Source organism: Zeugodacus cucurbitae, chromosome 6 (assembly GCF_028554725.1).
Source record: "Zeugodacus cucurbitae isolate PBARC_wt_2022May chromosome 6, idZeuCucr1.2, whole genome shotgun sequence".
In the NCBI taxonomy this organism is placed as follows: Eukaryota; Metazoa; Arthropoda; class Insecta; order Diptera; family Tephritidae; genus Zeugodacus; species Zeugodacus cucurbitae.
In genome coordinates this window covers 15,983,233-16,003,739 of record NC_071671.1, presented here as the reverse complement: position 1 = coordinate 16,003,739, position 20,507 = coordinate 15,983,233, and the positions used below count along the sequence as shown (strand labels likewise).

At 31.1% G+C, this 20,507-nt stretch overlaps 1 protein-coding gene across 1 annotated transcript in view; it reads right to left on the bottom strand.

Annotated features, from left to right (window-relative positions):
* Fa2h_2 (fatty acid 2-hydroxylase) overlaps nucleotides 1-19,947 on the bottom strand; it is a 41,072-nt gene extending 21,125 nt beyond the window's left edge. Inside the window, exon 1 of the mRNA XM_054232715.1 lies at nucleotides 19,872-19,947. The gene's annotated coding sequence lies outside the window, so the exon portion shown is untranslated. The remainder of the gene's footprint in view (nucleotides 1-19,871) is intronic.
* Nucleotides 19,948-20,507: the final 560 nt, after the last annotated feature.

Sequence of the window (20,507 nt, the reverse complement as noted above, 5' to 3'; positions counted from 1 at the left end):
ACCGAGTTTTTTTTTTCAAAATGGAAAATGGGCGTATCGTCGCCTTCTTATGGGTCAAAAACTATATCTCAAGAAATACTCGACCGATTTCAATGAAAGTCGGTATATAACACTTTCTTGACACCCACGACAACACGGTTGAAAAATGAGCGAAATCGGTTCACAACTACGCCTACTTCTAATATAACTCAATTTTGAATTCTTCTGATTCGTTCACTTTATAATACATATACACATTAGGAATAAATGAAGATAGTGGAATGAAACTTTACACAAATATTGTATTTCAACTGTGACATCACTTGTGGAAAAATTGTCAAGATCGGACCATGGCTTTTCAAGGCCCCTGATATAGAACATGAAGAACTCAGTGCCTAAGGGTAATTTTTCACCGAAAATATAGGTAAATCTCTCAGATATTTTAATGTAACTCATTCCCTCTGAATTTTTTTCTTATAACAGGTTAAAATCAGGTCATAACTTCCCCCAGATCCCATATACCTAATTATAAGTAATATAAAATTAAGTGACCGTATAGTCTTCGATATATTGTATCCGAGTGAAATCGGTTTAGGAATTACCCCAGTCCCCATATACTATTTATGATGATTTTCGTTATTCTATAGAACTTTATGCCGAATATATGGGTAAATTTATATGTTATCTTTATAAAATTACTTTAATAAATTGCGAGAGTATGAAATGTTCGGTTGCACCCGAAATTAGCCTTTACTTACTTGTTTTATAAACCTTTCATTGCGCATTAAAACAAATTATTGCGCAATAAACTAAACGGAAATGAAAGCTTTTGCTGTTTTTTTAAAAAACCAAAGACAGTATTACGGTAAATATATGCTATATTTTGTATATACAGTAAAAACTCTTTATTCGCGGGGTATATGTTCCATAAATATGCCGCGAATACAGAATCCGTGAATACGGGATGGTAATTTATATGGGATTATAGGGGGTATGTTCCTAGGTGACAAAAAAAAAAAAACAAATAGGTATTAAAAAAATTATTTAATTGAAGTTTTTGATCATTTTAATTAATTATCTTATGGCTTAGGCAATGGTTTGAAGAATTTTGTAATTTTTTCTTGCTTAGCAGTTTTCAAAAGCTCCTTCAATTCAGACTGATACACAGCAGTCGCATTAGCAATTTGTTTCTTAAAAATTAGACTTCGTTCCATAGACGGATCAATGTCCATAAAGAAATCGCAGAGCTCATTTGCCATTCTTAAACCATCACTAAGATTTTTCAAATGTAAAGAAGTGAAGAGTTTATTGGTTCCATTTAATTTAAAGTGTTTTGTGAAAGTTTTCTAAAAAATGGGTAAGAACAAGAGTTCAGTTCCATGTGAGCCTCTGCGAAAATAGTGGAATATTTAACATTTTCTTTTAATAAGATCTATTTTACTATTGTATTAGTCCATTTGACAAGAATATTGGGTTGGATACCAATTGCAATAATTTTATTATTATGTATGTATGTACTTATTAGATCCGCGAATAAAAAAATGTTTAGTCGCGAATATAGAAATTGGGTCTCATTTTTTTAATCCGCGAATAGTGAAAACGCGAATAAATGAAGCGTTAATAAGGAGCTTTTACTGTATATATATATTTCGGGTGTCACCTAACATTTTATACTCTCGCAATTTATTTATTTAAATTTATTAATATAACAAACAATTTGACTCACATATTCGGCATATGGCATATGGTATAAAGTCCACAGTAGTTTGAAAACCCTAATATTAAGTATATGGGAGATAGATGAAGTTATGACCCGATTTTATTCATTATTGGCACGGAGACATATTATTAGATGAAAAATATTCCCTTAAATTTCTTCAAAACATCTGAGCGGCTTAACTATAATTTCGCTAAAAAATTTGTTACTGAGGTCCTCATATTCGATATATTGGGTCTTGAAAACTTATGGACCGATTTAAACGATTTTGGAACGGGCGATGCCACTCTTCTTATTCTGTTCCGATATGTTTACTAGCAGTAAGTTTTTGTATTATAAAGTAAACGATTAAGGTCGACTTCAAAGAAAGGAAAGTAGGCGTGGTTGTGAACCGATTTGGACTATTTTTACAACACATCATTGGGAAGCTAGGAAGATATTATGAACCGAATTTCATGGAAATTGGTCGAGTAGTTTCGGATATATGATTTTTGACCCATAAGTGGGCGGAACCACGCTCATTTAAAATTTTGTATACAATTTTGAGTGCAGCACTTCTGTACCATCTTTATAATGAAATTTAAGGCTTTTGATGATTTCTTACTGAATTAAAGCATTTTTAGTAGTTTTCAACATAACCTTTGTATGGGAGGTAGTACCTAAAAGAAACGACTCTAGAGAGTTTCCTTGATATAGCTTTAGTAGTTTGCGAGATATGTACAAAAAACTTAGTAGGGGGCGTTTCCACGCGCACGTGGACGGATGCACAGACGGACAGACAGACATTCCGTCATCCTGATTATTTTGATATGTATAACCCTTTATCTAACTTGTTTAGTTTTAGGACTTACCAACAACCATTATGTGAACAAAATTATAATACTCCCATACCAACTTTGTTGCGAGAGTATAAAAGTATTTAAAGAAATTCGTTTATATAATGTATTTATTCTTAGTAATTAATGTGTAATAAACTATTTCCACCATGGAACTCTTTAAGTTAATTAAGCATCAAAAATTATATTAAAGAAATAGATGACAGGTGGCGCTGTGTTACAAATGTTGCTTTCATAACATTTTTAGTAATCGAAAGTTTGTATTTTGACTATTTTTACAGAAACCAGTGTTGAATGAAAGCAAGATAAAGTACCTTGAGGCGAACAGATAAATATTCTTAGTGTCTTGGGAACTACGTCACTGTTGGCAACTATACATTTGAAAAAGTTAAGGACTTTATTTTTCTCGAAACCAGCATAAATGCCATTATCCATCTAAACCTCCAGATCAAGCGCAGAATAACTCATGTCAACAGGTGCTATTTAGGAATCGGTAGGCAATTGAACAGCAGATCCTTCTCTCGACATACATAAATTAAACTCTATAAGTCTCTCATCATTCCCATTTTTATACGGCACATAAACATGACAACCCGATGATGAGTAGTTCCTTGAAGTATTCGAGAAAATTGTTCTCCGCAAGATATTTGCAGCCGTCCGCGTGAGCGAGGAGATGATGGAACCATGAACTATTTGAGATCTACGGCGACATGGATATATTTAAGCCCATAACAATTCAACGATAACGCCATATCGTATGTATGGAAGACGATACTCCAGTGGAAAGTTCCTTCGATTCGAGACCCATGGGTGAATAACGGCAGCAAAGGCGGGAACCAAGTGCATAGGAATATACAACTGCCGTGACTTCGCAAAGGATAGAGGTAACTTGCGAAGTTTTGTGCCCGTAGGTTGGGGTTGTAGTGCCAAACTAGTAGTTTTGATGCCTGATGATTTTTCTACTTTCAATAAAATTCAGATTTGAATTCATTTTAATTTAGAGTTCATATTTGGCTTTAAAAAAAAAAAAATATTTAAGAGTTTTAATTTTTAAGATAGTTTTACCTAACAACAGCTCTCAATTTTCCAACAATAATGACCACTGTTAGTTTATACACTTCTCGTGCTATCTACTTTTACAACAATCATCATATATTCTTATCATCATATCGAGGGCAATATATTCTACTATAAATAGTTGATTATATTACCATATGCTATTCGAAGAAAGGTATTCACACATATATAGTATTGTAAAAGGTATGAAAAAATATGCGATATAAAGTGAAGATATATAGTGCGCTAATTATAGTGAATTGTTGTTGAAGAAAAAGCGGAAAAAGTGTAACCAGCGGCGAACTTGAACCTATATAGAAATACCTATAGTTGTATGGCTCGCACTTGATATTTAGAGTGTACTTAAAGAATGTTGAAATGATATAGGCACAGTGTCGCATTTTCATATAAGTTGTAGTGAAAAATAGTTAATGTGCCCCGAGCTTGATGTAATTCAATATTAACCGTAAATTTATGTAGAAAGTGGAGTCTCCACGCTTGGTTTGTTAAAACTTAAATTTTTAAATTGAAATTTTTTGACTGACTTTATTTATAAAACGACAAAAAAGTAAATTTGTAGGAAAAACATATATGTATATAATGTAGAATATATATAATATAGAAATAATGAAACATCTTAGAGTCATAAAGTCTCTAGGTTACTATGAAACGAAAAGTGTTGAAATTCTTTTGTATTTGAAAATCGGACTTTATTGAAAAAGTGCGATAACTTCTTTCACATTTTTTGAATTTTTGTGCATATACTATATAACGATTTTATTCCGTAATTAAATATATTTAATATTTGTCATTGCATGATTTATTACAAAATATTTGCAAGAAAAATATTTTCTGTTGTTTATATTAATTAAAAAATCAATAAATATTTATTCGTTAGATTAGTTGTACACTCATTTTTATACTCTCGCAACAAAAGTTGCTAAAGATAGTATTATAGTTTTGTCCACATAACGGTTGGTTGTATCAACTATACGAGTTATATATAGGGTTATATATACCAAAGTGATCAGGGTGAAGAGTGGAGTTCAAATCCGAATGTCTGTCTGTCCGTCCGTCCGTCCGTCCGTCCGATATATCCGAGATATCTTGATGAAACTTGGCACACTTATTTCTTGACACCATAGGAAGGTTGCTTTCGAAAACGAGCAAAATCGGACCAGTGCCACGCCCACAAAATGGCGAAAACCGAAAACACATAAAGTGCCACACTAAGCCAGAAATAAAGCTATGGAAATAAAATTTGGTATGAAGGATCGCACTATGAAGGGGCATATTTGGATGTAATTTTTTTGGGGAGGTGGGCGTGGCCGCGCCCCCAAATAGGTTTTTTGTACATATCTCGGAAACCAATAGAGCTATATAAACCAAAATTTCTGCAGTCGTTTTTTTAGCCACTTCTTAATACAATCCAAAAATTAAGGAAATCGGATAATAACCACGCCCACCTCCCATACAAAGGTTAGGTTGAAAATGACTAAAAGTGCGTTAACTCACTAACGAAAAACGTCAGAAACACCAAATTTTACTTAATAAATGGCAGATGGAAGCTGCACTCAGATTTTTTTACAAAATGGAAAATGGGCGTGGCGTCGCCCACTTATGGGTCAAAAACCATATCTCAGGAACTACTCGACCGATTTCAATGAAACTTGGTTTGTAATAGTTTCCTTACATCCCAATGATATGTTGTGAAAATAGGCAAAATCGCTTTACAACCACGCCTACTTCCTATATACCAGAACTTTGACGACGATCTGAATCGTTTATATTACAATATATAAAGTAAGCAGAAGAAGATATCGGTGCAGAACTTTGCACAAATACTATGTTTATAGTGTGGCAGCCGCATTCTAAAAGTCGCCGAAATCGGACCATAGGTTTTTAAGGCCCCATATATCGAACATGAGGACCTCGGTGCTTCTAACCTAATATTATGGTTTCCAACTTTCAATGGACTTTATACAATATATATGACGAATATGTGGGTCAAATTGTGTATTATATATTATAAATAAAGTTAAATACATAAATTGCGAGAGTATAAAATGTTCGGTTACACCCGAACTTAGCCCTTCCTTACTTGTTTAAATTATTTTTTGCAATTTTTTATTTGTATTCTTTAAGATAATTATGAACTTAAAGCTAAGGTGACGTAACGAGTTCAGAATAATTTTGTAAGTTAGTCATAATGATTTATTAAATATTATTTGCTATGATAAACCAATACATATAACTTTTTTTGCTCTATAGATCTGTTTATAACCGTATTGAAAGTGGAAACTTTCACTTTTCACTATAAATGGGTTTCTTGGGAATAAATTGGTATACTGAGGCAATAACTTAATTGCTTTGGTATGCGCTACTGTAATTAATGATTTTTAATTTATGATTTAAACTCATATCAATTTTGATTTAGCAATTACTATTGTGATTTATTGTATGATTTATTTGGAATTATGAAATATGAATGTGTAAATAAAAAATGAAAAAATATATAATTATGCGAAATAGTCATGTTGTATCAAGAAAATTATTTTTGAAGTTTATATTTAACTAGAATTTACGTTACTCAGCGCTATTGTAAATATTTTCATATTTTTTTCGTTTACGTCCAGAAATTCATTCACTAGCCCTCCTAGCAAAGTAATGTACCCAGACAGATACATACAACTGCACGACTCAATATTACATCAGTAATTCAGTAAATTCATATATGAGTACACAGGTATGTAATACTATTTTTAACTGCAATGTAAGTTTATACAAATATGAATGGTTGTAAAATATTTTGCGATAAGATAAGCAGCACAATTACAACCATCCAATACTTGTACACATCTGTTCATATATATACATATAAGTACTTATATATAGTATAAACACTGTATATCAGCACTAATGTACTAGACTTAGTTTCAATACAAACTGAGTGCAAATCGGGAACGCATGCCTACATACGTACTATACATATGTACGTATGTAAGTATGCTAAAGGAATGCTTATCGCGTGCAACAGTCGCGTCGAATCTTTGTCGGCATTGATATGGTAAAATGAATTGTATGTGAATAGAAAGAGTCACTAAATACTTGCCTTATGAAATGACTAACTGCAATAATGCATATACTCATATATGTATGAACATGTTGCCAGAGAAGACTGTATTTTAAATATACATATACTTTGTACGTATATAAATAAAATGTGAATAATTAGTAATACTAAACTGCTTTAAGTGCACACATTTGAATTTTGAACTTTTTACTGTGATGTTTCCTTGAACCACATGATCTAATAACATGCAGACATACAAACATATATATGTATATAATAAATACTCAGAAAGTACTCAAAGGTGAATGCTGGACTAATATATGTATATAAATGAATATTTGTATATACTAACATAAAACATATATATATATACATATATTCATACATATGTACATACATACTTACATACATCGTCTATAAATGTCTATATGTCAAGCGCATTTTTGCTTATTGTGGGCTCTTTCTAATTTATTTGCGAAATTGATAAGTAGGTTGTTTTAGTACTATAATCGGTTACGCATTCCTTGATATACATATGTATGTGCTAAGACAACGCTGATGAGATGTGCTCTAGTATATTGAACAGCTTACAGCTTGCAGCTTGCTCGAAACTGTTGACGTATTTATGCAGTTCACGTTTCATTTAAATCATTTAACGCAGTAACAGCTGATCGTAACTGACGATCGTAAAAAACATAAACGTGACATTTCGCATTGACATTGAAATTTGAAATGTGCAGAAAAATCAAATGAATAATATTTTTGAATGAATAAAATAAAATGAATGTGCTATAAATAATCTCAACAACAACAAAATAAAAATTGAAATATATGAATAAAAACAAACATTTGTTTTCAATTTAGAATATAGTGTACTTTGCTTCGAAAGTGGATTAACCGCACAGAAAGCGCAAAAAAATCCATTCATTCCTTTGCGAGACGTGGTTAGTGATATATGACTAATATTCGAATATTTTTATGGTAAATAATTCTCATTTATAATAACATAGTTGCACATATACAGTGTAGTTTTTTGAATAACCCTCACCTAATTTTTTTTTAGATTTTATAAATTGCATTTTAAGTTGGTATCTCAAATGCGCACCAATCAAATATAGTGTGGAGCAAAGGTCTGTTAACATTTAAAACGGAAACTGTGTCGAGCAGCCATGATGAAGTTGAGGTTGAGGTGAAGGGGTTCAGATTTATGCGATTATAATTACAACAATGCCATTGACAGTTGGGTCTAGGTAATCGGGTCCAACGCGTTACAACACGGACGGTGAACATAGCGGATAGTATAAGTAAGAAATGCTTTATGCAATAGAGAAAACTATGAAAAAGCAATATTTTAATCTCATCGCTGAATAGAAGCTCCAACTATTCAATTTATTAAAAAGCTGTGCGACACAATATGTAATTTAAATATGATCAAATTAAGTTAATCAAATCGGTATAAATAAAAATCCGATACTGCACGAAGGTATAATAATACTCTGAATTTAATGCTAACGATGAATATTTGACTCAAAGGATTAGGTGGGTTTCAAACTATAGAAATTTTAAATTTTTTATCATTTAAATACAGTGGAACTTCCATAAGTCGAACTTCTATAAGTCGAAGATCGCCATAACTCGAACTTTGGAATTGGCAATAGTGTTTAGAAATTAACATACAAATTTCCTTCCTTAACTCGAATTTCTATAAGTCGAAATTCTTCATAATTCGAATCCTTAAATTAAATTTCATACAAATTTCGTTCCATAAGTCGAACTTTTCCACCAGGGCATAATACACAATTTAAAATTTTACTACCAAGAAACAATTTTAAAGGAGTCCCTATATTCATATGGAAGCGAACAAAAACTATGATATTACACTTATAGAATTCATAAATCGTATAATAAAGGTATGAGATACAAACGTCAAGAGCACAATAGCAAAGTGCAACAAACAAAATTACAAAATACATGTTTTAATGCATTTAAATAAATCTTTATGCGAAGCTAATAAATAGAACAGTGTATAAATCTATATTTTATAGCTTTTTGAAAAATTTTATGTTTTAATGACAATTTCTATAACTCGAAGTCTCTCTAACTCGAAGTTTTTTTGTGGATTATGGTGATTCGAGTTAGAGAAGTTCCACTGTAGTACAATACGTAATATATCAATAATCCAAAAATTTCATAATTAATCAACACAAATAAAATTGAAAAAGATTGACCCTTTGGACGTTCCACCCATCAACCCACGTCTGTTTCAATTTAAAACTTTAAGTCAAAGTCAAAGCACAGGTCAAAAATTCAAATTTTAATATTTTTTTCTTCGTTCAATATCGAGATTTATCCATGTAGTATCAAAATATTTTCACATTAAAAAAAGAAATACAGAAAAATTTTTTATAAAGGTTAAATTAAAAGTAAATTTTTAAATTAAAGAAATCGCAACGCTCAAAGTATTTATTAAATGGTTATTTCAATTTGATACCTAGGTCATGAGATTTGCCTCTATTATTACAACTTTTTGGTGGGCCTAGTTACGTCAAGCAAATGAGCTGAAACTAGCAACTCATTAATGGCAAGATCAGATTTAACCAACAAAATGATCCATTGCTTAATCCATATTAATGTTTTGAACTAAAAACCCAAAATATTGACCATACTTCCAAAAAACTCCCTACAGTTGAATTGACTACAGGGTATTCCTTGCTCTATAATCTAAAATCTTAACCGACTACATGATTACATACATACTTGCATTTGCATATAATAAAGTAATTATTCTCCAACACAATACGCAGATTTGTCAATTCAACTCTTTAATACGTTTATGATCTTGTTTATTTATTCAGCTAGAGAGAAATGTGAGTAAATAGAAATTCAGCATTTTGTAGGAGAATGTGTCTAACTAAATATGCATAAATATATAAGTTCAAATACATATGCAAAACACACATTTAACAATTTCTTTAAACAATTGTGTTATAGAAAATTAAGAAGAAGAAATTTTAAAGTAAATAGTAACTACTGCATCAAGTTCAATGAAACAATGGCTTGATATGTATTCAATACAGTCGTGTGTAGTTTCAAGTGTATGTTTTATACCAACAAGCTAAATATATCATTGAGAATTTTTTATTACATTGAAAACGTTAGTGCTATGAAAAGACATTGTTACTTTAATATTATTTAATTGGACCAAAAATTCTGTTTCAAAGTATATTTAAGAATGTACTTATCTATTCTCAAGATCACTTAGAAGATAAATCTAATTGAAATATAAGTGAAGATAGGTTGTAGATGGACTTTCACAACTTATTCGTTATTGAGACAGTCTTAGTTTCACTTAATTGATATAATGAATACAAATTTTTATGGAAGCTTTTCTCACACATTCTTCGTGACGTCACGAAACAAGGAATTGTTTGTGGCAAGCACGCTACCAAAGGATAACAGCAAGAAATTATTGCTGGGATTCCATTATTCTTGATTTAGTTCAAAAACACATACACGTGTCAGCACTCGAGCCATGATGGAAATCAATTTCGTTTTCAATAATGTGTGATAGTCAGAACATTCCTAGCAATTAGTAGTTCCAAAATTAGTACAATAGTTCGTGTAGAGCTCAGCTATATATCGTAGATAGCAGTCTACTCATATAACTGTTCGGCTGCAAGATAGCGATGTGTTGTTACTCACGTACCTTAGCCATAAAAAGTAGTGATCCAAACAATAATAAAAGAGATAACGATAAGAAAGCTTATAAAGCAAGTTGGTCAAAATTGCCGTCGAATGATTGCTTTCTGAATCATCTGCTGTAGGTTAATTTTTTACGAACATTCAGTCCACTTGCCCTCACGTCAATAAAGATACGTCATATTATGTACTCGTACTGTCACTGATTAAATAATTAATTACGTTATTTATGGATTTTTATTGCAAATATCATTTTGATATAACTGTATAATACAAGTGCTATTATGTACGAGCCGATATGAAGAAATTGGCGGCTTTTTTAGAAATAAATATTATTATCTTGTATTTCAATCGATAGTTTATTACATACATTTATACATATTCGTTATGACATGCGTTAAATTTTCAAGAAATACATATATACGTACTCAATATCAAGTACATTTGACGCATAAGCACCAAGAATCATGAGTTTATGAGGGCATTTAGCATGAATCATCAGACATACGAGTACATACACACCCGCATGTATAGATTACGGTGTGACCACACTTAATGGATAGCACCTGCGATATTTGCACTAACTTTTTGCCAGACGCGGGCACATTTGTAAGTATTTCTGCATAGTTGTTGTTTACATATTTATAGAACGCATCGCAACACTGGCCAACTCCGTGAATGAGGTCGAATGAGCGTGTTCGTGTAGTGGTAAATAATGCCGATGATACTTGTTCGATTTTGTTGTTGTTGTGATTGTAGCGCTTAAATGAAATTGCATTTTGCAATTAATTGCAAATGGAGAAGTGAAACTCACATTGGCCGATTGAATGCAAGAACCGAAGACTATTTGACGTCATCAAATAAATGGCATATAAAGTATGCATACATATCTACATATACATATATGCCTGTATACAAACATATATGTATGTATATACAAATTCATACATATCTACTTTTTTATAAAGTGAAATTGATTTTTGTAGAAAATAAAAATGTGTATTGATGATTCAACCACAATCTAATCTCAACAAAGTGCAGTGCTACCGTTCCGTAATTAATAACTTTAAATTTTGAAATTCTCTCAATAATAATGAAAAGTTTTAAATTCGTTTATAATTCGCTTATCTAATCTATTTTCAAAACTTTTAGAGTTGGTAACAATCTCATTTCAATTCAATTCATTACTTTCTTCATACGTATGCCATGGCGTATACTTTATCGAAACTATCACCACTTTATACTCCGCTATGTTAAGGGAAATTTGAAGTGCTGTGAATTTGAAAAGAAAAAAGTTATTAATATAATAAGTTGTACAGGCATTTTAATTAATTTTTGTACTACTTTCATATACATACACTAGAATCATTTCGCTTTCAAATAATAACTTCGAACAAGCTGATATGCCTACAGGGGTAAAAAATATATTGTTTTTTTATACTCTATCAACTATTAGGAGTTTATTGGTATCACAAAGGACATCGCTCAAAACTGTTCAAGTGAGATCTTCCTGCATATGCGCAGATCTGCCAACTAACCTCAAACCAATGAAGCTATATAAACCAAACTATCCACAGTCGGTTCTCTTACGTACCCCACCACACACCATGAAAATAGTTGAAATCGGATAATAACCACGCCCACCTCCCATACAAAGGTAAGCTTGAAAATTACTAAAAGTGGGTGAATTCAGTAACGAAAAATGTCAGAAACACTAAATTTTACAGAAGAAATAGCAGAAAGAAGCTGCACTCAGATTTTTTTACAAAATGAAAAATGAGCGTGGCATCGCCCACTTATTGATCAGAAACCATATCTCAGGAACTACTCGACAGATTTCAATGAAATTCGGTATATAATATTATCTTGACACCCTGATAACAAGGATAAAAAATGGGCGAAATCGATTCACAACCACGACTACTTTTCTTATAATTTAATTTTGAATTCCATCTGATTCCTTCACTTTATAATGTATACATAAGGAACCAGTGAAGATAACGGAATAAAACTTTACACAAATAGTGCATATCATCTCAGGCTTCACTTGTGAAAAAATTGTCGCAAACGGGCTATAACTTTTCAAGGCTCCAGATATCGAACATGTTGAACTCAGCGCTTAAGGCTAAATTTTATATGGGTAATATGGGTAAATCTCTCAGCTAATTTAATGTAATTCGGAGGAAATTGTTTTCTTCTAATAGTGTGTTTCTGTTCCAAAAATTGTTAAAATCGGGGCATAACAACTCCTAGCTCCCATATACCTAATTATAGGTTTTTCAAAAATATCATCTCCTAGCTCCTTTATGACGAATATATGGGCTGAATTTTGTGTTATCTTAATAAAACTATAACAATACATTGTGAGAGTATAAAATGTTCTAACATAGCCTTTGCTTACTCGTACTTGTTAAATTCATTATTTGTTCTGATATAAATATTAATACAAATATTGCACATTGATTGCAGCAACAACTTGCACTGAAGTTATAACTTCTTAAAATGATTTGAAATTATAATATTTTAACTGTATAGGTACGATGCGCACTGATGAACGCAACCGCTACCGCCAGCCAGGTAGCCTGCATGATGTCCGGGAGAGTGAGAGAGATAGGATATGTCAAAACTGGCCTACCTGAAATTCTTGCTCAAAAACGTAGCTAGCTCTTAGACTATTAGAGCTTGTTCACTACATAATTTAATCTCCAACTTTATACTTGTTATTGCAGAAATATAATGTATCAATTTCTGGATTTTAGCCGTCAAACAACATTCGTGAAAGTTACAATGAATTTTCGTCAGTACTCGTAAGCAGTCATTGTTCTTTCGGCCTCCTAAGGAAGTACGATCGTAAATAGATTACATTTCTATCAAATGTTCCGATTGAAACTAAAGAAATGCAGATTCCAAAAAAAAAAACAACGACCGTCACTTTATTTTTAAACATTTTTAGTGATGGATACTTTTTTGGCATTATCAAATGCCATCATGTAAAATTTTGGAATAAGAAGGAACTATATAAATGCCAATTTTTTTAATACAAACGTCAAATGTTGCATGTGAACACCGTGCGTACAACTGTAGTTCAGTCTCTATTATCCTAAATAGACATATTTTATGAACGTAACATAGATAAAAAACGTATAGATTTATGAGTTAATGCTTAAAACAAGAAATTTGTATTTTTTTTGGCAAAATTTTCCAAATATATTTCGAGATGATTTTTATGGGTTTACAACAATAACAACTTGTATTTCATCAAGTCGATTTATTGGAAAACCAATATGATCATAAAATAACAAAAACACAAACTCTGTTGACAACAAATGGAATATTTCTAGGTTTCACAAAGTACCAACAGTGCAGATTGTCGTTATTATACAACATCCACAATTTTCATGTACATAGTCTATGTACATACCAAATAAAGTTAGGCAATATTGTAACTTCTCTTCAACGAAGTAAAGCATATCAAAACTATAAAAAGATTCGTGTAATCTCAATCTTACCCAACTTTGAATAATTTACAATATGGTTAGTCTACAGATTTAAAAAGAATAGAAATTTAGAAATCCGCAACGCCAGGTGTTAGAAAGTGTTATCGTTATCTTGGTGCTTGATAACGATCCTCAGAAACCTTGGAGAGCCTACTGTTTCGAGTCAAAATAAACAAAACATGGATAAGCTACAACAATACATATAAAGTACTGATTTGCCTTAATTCTTTATTTGTTATACTCAGATTAATATTATATTTTTCTTTTCGTAACCACTTCATGGTTTTCCTTTAAGTCAAAATGTATTGTTTTAATAGGCCAAATTGCACGAAAAGCATTCCATATCTGAGTAAAAAAAAAACAGTATTATACAAATATGTTTTTTTTTTGTTTTATTTTTTATTTTTTTTTTATTACGACAAAAATAGCAGAGAACTTTGAAGTCGTCTAAACACAGCGGCCTATTAATGTGTTGAAATGTAGAACAATTAAGCTATTTTTCACACCTGTTGGCGAGTACTTCAAGACCGTTACCATTTTAATTGGAATGTTTTCTTTTTGTACCTATTATTCACACATTCTCGTCAACAAAAACAAAAGCAAAAAATCGAGCACAACAAACACGCTAAAAAATGAATATTGCGCAATATCCGCAAGCGTATATGTATGTATTTCGTACATATCACTTTCATATATTTTATAAATTCATTTAAATTACACAAACAAATCACGTCGATAATATCGTTTATTACCTTATAGGCATTGGCCAAAATAATAGCACGCGCGCTTATTATCTACGAAAAGATTCGCTAAGTACATGTACATTTGTATGTATATATGTATGTATTTATGATAAAAGTTAAAGAAACAACCCTGTATGTGTCGATGAACTGCTACGATGATACGAGATATGATACAGTCCTTTACTTTAGTACAAAGTAAAGGGTAAATATCTGAACAATCTGTTGTTTAAGAGTAATATTCTATATTTATTATTGTTGTTTTGGCGTTGAGTCTAAACTCTGTTTCGAGTGGAGGGAAAATTAATTTTCATTAAGGGGTTATATACAGTTAGACGGTCGAAAAAAAGTGAATTTTCCAGAATTTTTTCTGAGAAAACTTTTTAATTTATTGATCCAAAAATGTATACACATATTATGGTATCTTTTAACTGTATTTTAAGACTTAGTTTTAGTAAAAATATTTATTTGAAAAAGAGCTACAGCTGATCTCCAGAAGCTCCTCTCAAAAAAGACGTTTTGCCGTGACCACTATATCTCGGAACTGGATCATCCGAAATTAAAAAAACCAAACAGATTTCGTTAAAATAATGTTAAATCTAGTAATTAATCAAAGGAATAAGCAAAATAAAATTTTTTGACAAAATGGCGGTTTCTCAAAAAAAAATCGATTTTTCACCTAAATTTCGGCCTTAAATTGTTTATAACAAAAAAAATATTTATCGGAGAGAAAAAATCTTTGATTAATTACTAAAAAATATATTTAAGAAGGTCGTGTTAAAATTTGAGACTAATCGGTCTAGCCGTTTTCGAGTAATGTTGGTCACCGACTTTGAAAACACCATTTTGAGAAAAACGCGTTTAAAGTTTGGACCTTGTACTTCCAAGCACTCTGAAACGCCTTTTCAAATTTTTCATTTGCTTGTAACTTTGAAAATATTCACCGGAACGATAAGAAATTTTCTGTGTGTATTCTTAAATATATGTACATTAAGAAAATGAAATAAAAAAAATCGATTTTTTGAAAATTCTAACTGTATATAACCCCTTAAGATATCCAACATTTAACAGAAGTTCTGAGAAACGAGCTGTTTCGACAGCAGCATAGAGAAAATGGGTTAGTGGAACTTGTTATGAAACCCGATGTATTATCTTTAATTTTTAATTTCATGATTTTAATTCTCTTTCCAGCACATTTCATCCATCAGACTCAATATTTAGCATCAAAAAAACTATTTTGTCTTCTCTTAATAAGTAATACTCAGAAATTTTTAACTTATTTTTATATATTTTAACAGCCCTATTCTGTGCACTTTACAAATTCAACAAATTTCTAATTTGTAAAAATTTGAAATTTATCAAGCATTTCGTATTCTGTGTCTAAAATAAAAAGCTTTTTTCTTTATAAGTTGTTAAGAAGTAAAATGCTCTTGACAAATAAAATATCTAGTTGGTTGGTTGTGGCTGTGAAAGTGAATTTGTTGCAATGGAGATATTTTACTTTTGTCGTTATTTCTATACAAAGAGGAAACATATGAACATGTTGATGGCTCGCGGTATTGAGCCGTTTTTATATTTTATATTAAGAAGTTTATTTTTCCCTTTTTTATATAAAATATTAAGATAATGAGGGTAACTTTGAGGACATTGTTTTCTCTGTATTACATACGATTACAGCTTCAGCTTTTTGCCAATAATGAACAAAGATTTCGTAGTCCCCAAAAACTTTTCTGAAGCTAAACATAACTACCAACTAAATCAAAATTGCTTTCCAAATATTTTTAAATATATTATAAAGGACATATGTACATATGTAGATGTATTATATTATATAGTATTCTATGGCTTTGCGGGGGACCAAAAGATTAGGGGGGATCTGGGAATGGGGTTGTAAAACCAAATCAAAAACTTTGCATCAGGTTCGGGACGCTTCAGTCGATATCTCGACATTAGAATCTGATAGATAGGCTGATAACCGGTCAATCGTAAACCAAACTTATTAATGAAGCTACAATGAAGAAGGCTCGGTTAAAACAAACACTCACACAAATAACGACTTTATGCATGAAAAATAGGGCCAGATTCGGAGCATGGAATATTTGCGCACTCTCAGAAACTTCACGTCTAGACCAAGAGCAAATTTATTCTGAAATTGAAGTTAAATTACCAACTATTTTGCAACAAAAATTGAAATGCATGTGAAAACGTACTTTATAGAATAATTCAAATAAATTTTTCAATTCATTTCAATATAATTGGACAGAAATCAGCTGTTTCTGTTTACATTATTTTCTTTCCCACACGTGTGGGGAAAAGCTATGAGTACTCAAGCTTTTTATTTTATCAATATTGTCACAGAATACCAAAAAAATTTTTACTTGATAAAAATTTGAAAAAAATTTCAATGTTTTTGTTATTTTGTCAAGTGCACAGAATAGGGCTGTAAATCTCAGCTGTTGAAATGTTTTTTTTTCTGTAGCTGAGCAGTTTGAGAACTCGACGCTTAAAAATCTCTTGCCTTTCTAGACTCGGCAAATTTCGCTCGTTTACGGACTGCGCCCCACATGTCGGTTTGGCGGGAGGAGGGTAATCGTTTGGGTTTATAATAATAAACCCCAAAAATTTTTTGCGGCACTTAAAGTCACAATCTTAAGAAATTGAAGTTTTGCTATAGGTTTCAGAGTGGTATCTAGTAAAGAAACACTGGGGAGCATTAATGAACTTAATAATGGTTAATTGCATTCAAGACTTTCAAACATCCCACAAATTTTGTTTCCAAATTTTAATGATTTCATATTTTAGTGGCGTTCTTTATATCTTCTTCTCATTTTGTATAAAAATATAAGATTTAAATTTAAAGAAAAAAAAAACTGAACTAGTTCGGTATTTTGGTAAGGGAAATAAAGAGAATAAATTGGACCTTTAATTTCATAAATACCACCGAGTAGTGAAAAATTTAAACGATAATTACTCTTCCAAAGTTAACACCAATTAACACCAGTCAATTATGACTCCTATAGCTCCTAATTGAATTGTTATATAATTTTTCCCTTTGCTAATTGACTAAATTAAACACTGCCAGACATGTTTATAAAAAGTATTTCCTACAGGGCACTTCTTTATACATATTAGCTGTCTAATGAAAGAGACAAATATTTTTGGTATGCAATCATTAGATTTTTTTCGTTTTCCGGTCGGGTAAATTAAGAAATGCACGCCCGATATAATTCGAATAGACAAATTTGATCTAATTGTAAAATAAGCTATTAGTAGATATCATAAATACATATATTTTGTATATACTCCACCATATGCAAACAAATAATACATATGGCAATGTGGCAATGATATATTTATACTAAATTTACATACTTGCTCCCATTCACTATTGCAACAATTTAGCGATAATATGAAATTTCCTTCTTTGTAATTTGAAAATAAATTGAAATAAGTAAGATTATATATTGAGTTTTTATGTGGAAAATAATTAATTATCGGAGGGCAATACGTAACTATACAAATCTTATGATGATGAATTAAATTTATTCTAACATTCATAGAAGGCGGAAATAATTATAACCATGTAAAGTACTTAATGTTTGAAGAAAAAACGATAAAGATATCGGTTCGATACATTTACATAGCCAGCCGACAAGTCTGAGCTAAATTCTGGCGAAGTCGAATTTTGAGTATTATTAAATATTCATTAAAGAGAAGCCAGAGATGGATGATGTTAACTAAATACAAAAAAAGTGTTTTCATCTTCCTTACCGCCCGAGGATCCAGATATAAGATCACATTGGAGTTTGGCAGTACGTATTTTTGGTCGGAATTCCCTCATAAAATGCATTGAGCAGAACCATTTTCATTGAGTGAGAATAGGGAGGGGACTTTCCGAAGCATCTAAGTCTAACTTTAAAAGCTTTCAAGTTAAAATAGTGGATTCGAACGTTGTCAAATCGGTCATAAAGCTGCGTTGAAAAGAAATGTTATTCATAGAAATGACATGCAAGATAAGCAAGAACAACTTAAACCATTTCTTTAAACGATCTTTAAGTCAGAGTTGCACTCTTATCGTTTGATTTAATGAAACTAATGTCAATGAAACGAAGTAAATCATTCTGCTAGTAAATGCAGGAAATTACTGCTAAAATACTAAAATAAATCCTTGAATTAAACGAACCAACCTGCAATCACACTTGCTAACAAATTATATTACCAGAGATAAAGAGATGTACAACTCTAATCTCACTGGAAGTAAGAGCACAATATCAAACGTCAAAACCACCTAAACTTTGACAATTGACGAGATGAGGATGTTTTGGCGTTTCGCAATTGGAAAAAGAGGGATGGCCAGATTGACATGTTTCCAAAAAAATGCGACAGAGACATTTATAACCGCGTGCAAGATCTCTTATAAGAACTTAAAACAATAAATATAAAATATAAGAAAACTTATCTGATTTTCAGCATCGATAAATAAATTTTTCATGGAAAACTATAAAAAAAATGATTATTTTTCAGCTTTTTCGTAATATGTAATTGACATTATTTTTCATGAAAGTTCTAAAACCGGCCATTTTAATCTACCATTATATAGCTAAATGAAATTTAAATATATAATTTTTATATTCAACATTCAGTCCCAAAAATTAGTATTTTGTTTGATCTGGCAACAATGGAAAATGTTATAAAAAAAACGCTAATTTTGAGGCCCTCTTACACTGGAATAAGTTGGACATCTTTTATCCCTGATATTACTGTTTGCATAGCCTATTGTGCAGTGAGTTCTTATGAGGAAAATAACTAAAAACCTGTGAGTCTTTTATTACGCCTTAGCTAACATATAGTTCTATGCTACAGTACTATACATGAACAATAGCAATATTTGAAAATACGACACATGGAATGTACGAATTCACGAATAGTTCAATACAATGCTTTACTAACTGACAATGATATTGGAAGAGCGAAGCTTCCTCTCTGAACTTAAAAAGGAATGACTTAAAAAGGAAAGAAATTAATAGTCATATATTTTCATAGAATTTTTCTTAGTGAAATTAATGATTCATTATTTTGAGGTGACCCTCGAATACAGTCCAAATAAAACAATGATTAATACCTAGGAATCTCTGGCGTATATAAAGTTTTTCAAATTGTTTTTAGAATGTCTGGTTTCAGCGAACTTACTATAGATCGTGCTTACACTTTAATGACGAAATAATTTTTATTAAACATGTATATACGTATGTATATAGTGATTAGAATACTTACTATGAAATTAGCGATAACATTCCAGCTAAGTACATCTGGCTGAGTGCAATCAAGTACTCATGTACTTAACTCATGTGTCGATAGAATTAATGATGCAACGTTATGATTATGTAGTATTTCTATTATTGATGATTCAAACTATTTAGTATGAACAATGTGGCTTTGTTTAGCGAGCACATACTTTACATATTAGTAGCAATTTATGTATTAAACAATTTTATTAATCCTTAGTAGTCTAACATATATAACATATATTCAGTAAAGAATACAATCTTACGCCGTTTTTTGGAATTTTCAAAATTTCCGGAAATTTTAATCATTTTGAATTTTAGTTTTGTTTAAAAAATTCTATATTTTAACTTAGCATATGCTATTGTGGTTTGAAACATCCACTTTTTAAGATTATGTGTACTTTTTTGTGGTTGTTTATTAAACAAACAAACTCTTCACTCTTTCATACACTCCGCTACTCTAGCGCACTTTGATGAAACCTTATTTGTTTCAGCAGCAACAATTCAAATACCGCTACAATCACTTCTCACTTTACCCACAACTGCCCTACTAAACCAAAATCGAACAACTTTATATGTTACAACAACAAATAACTAACAGTAAAAAAGCGAATGTGCATATTTT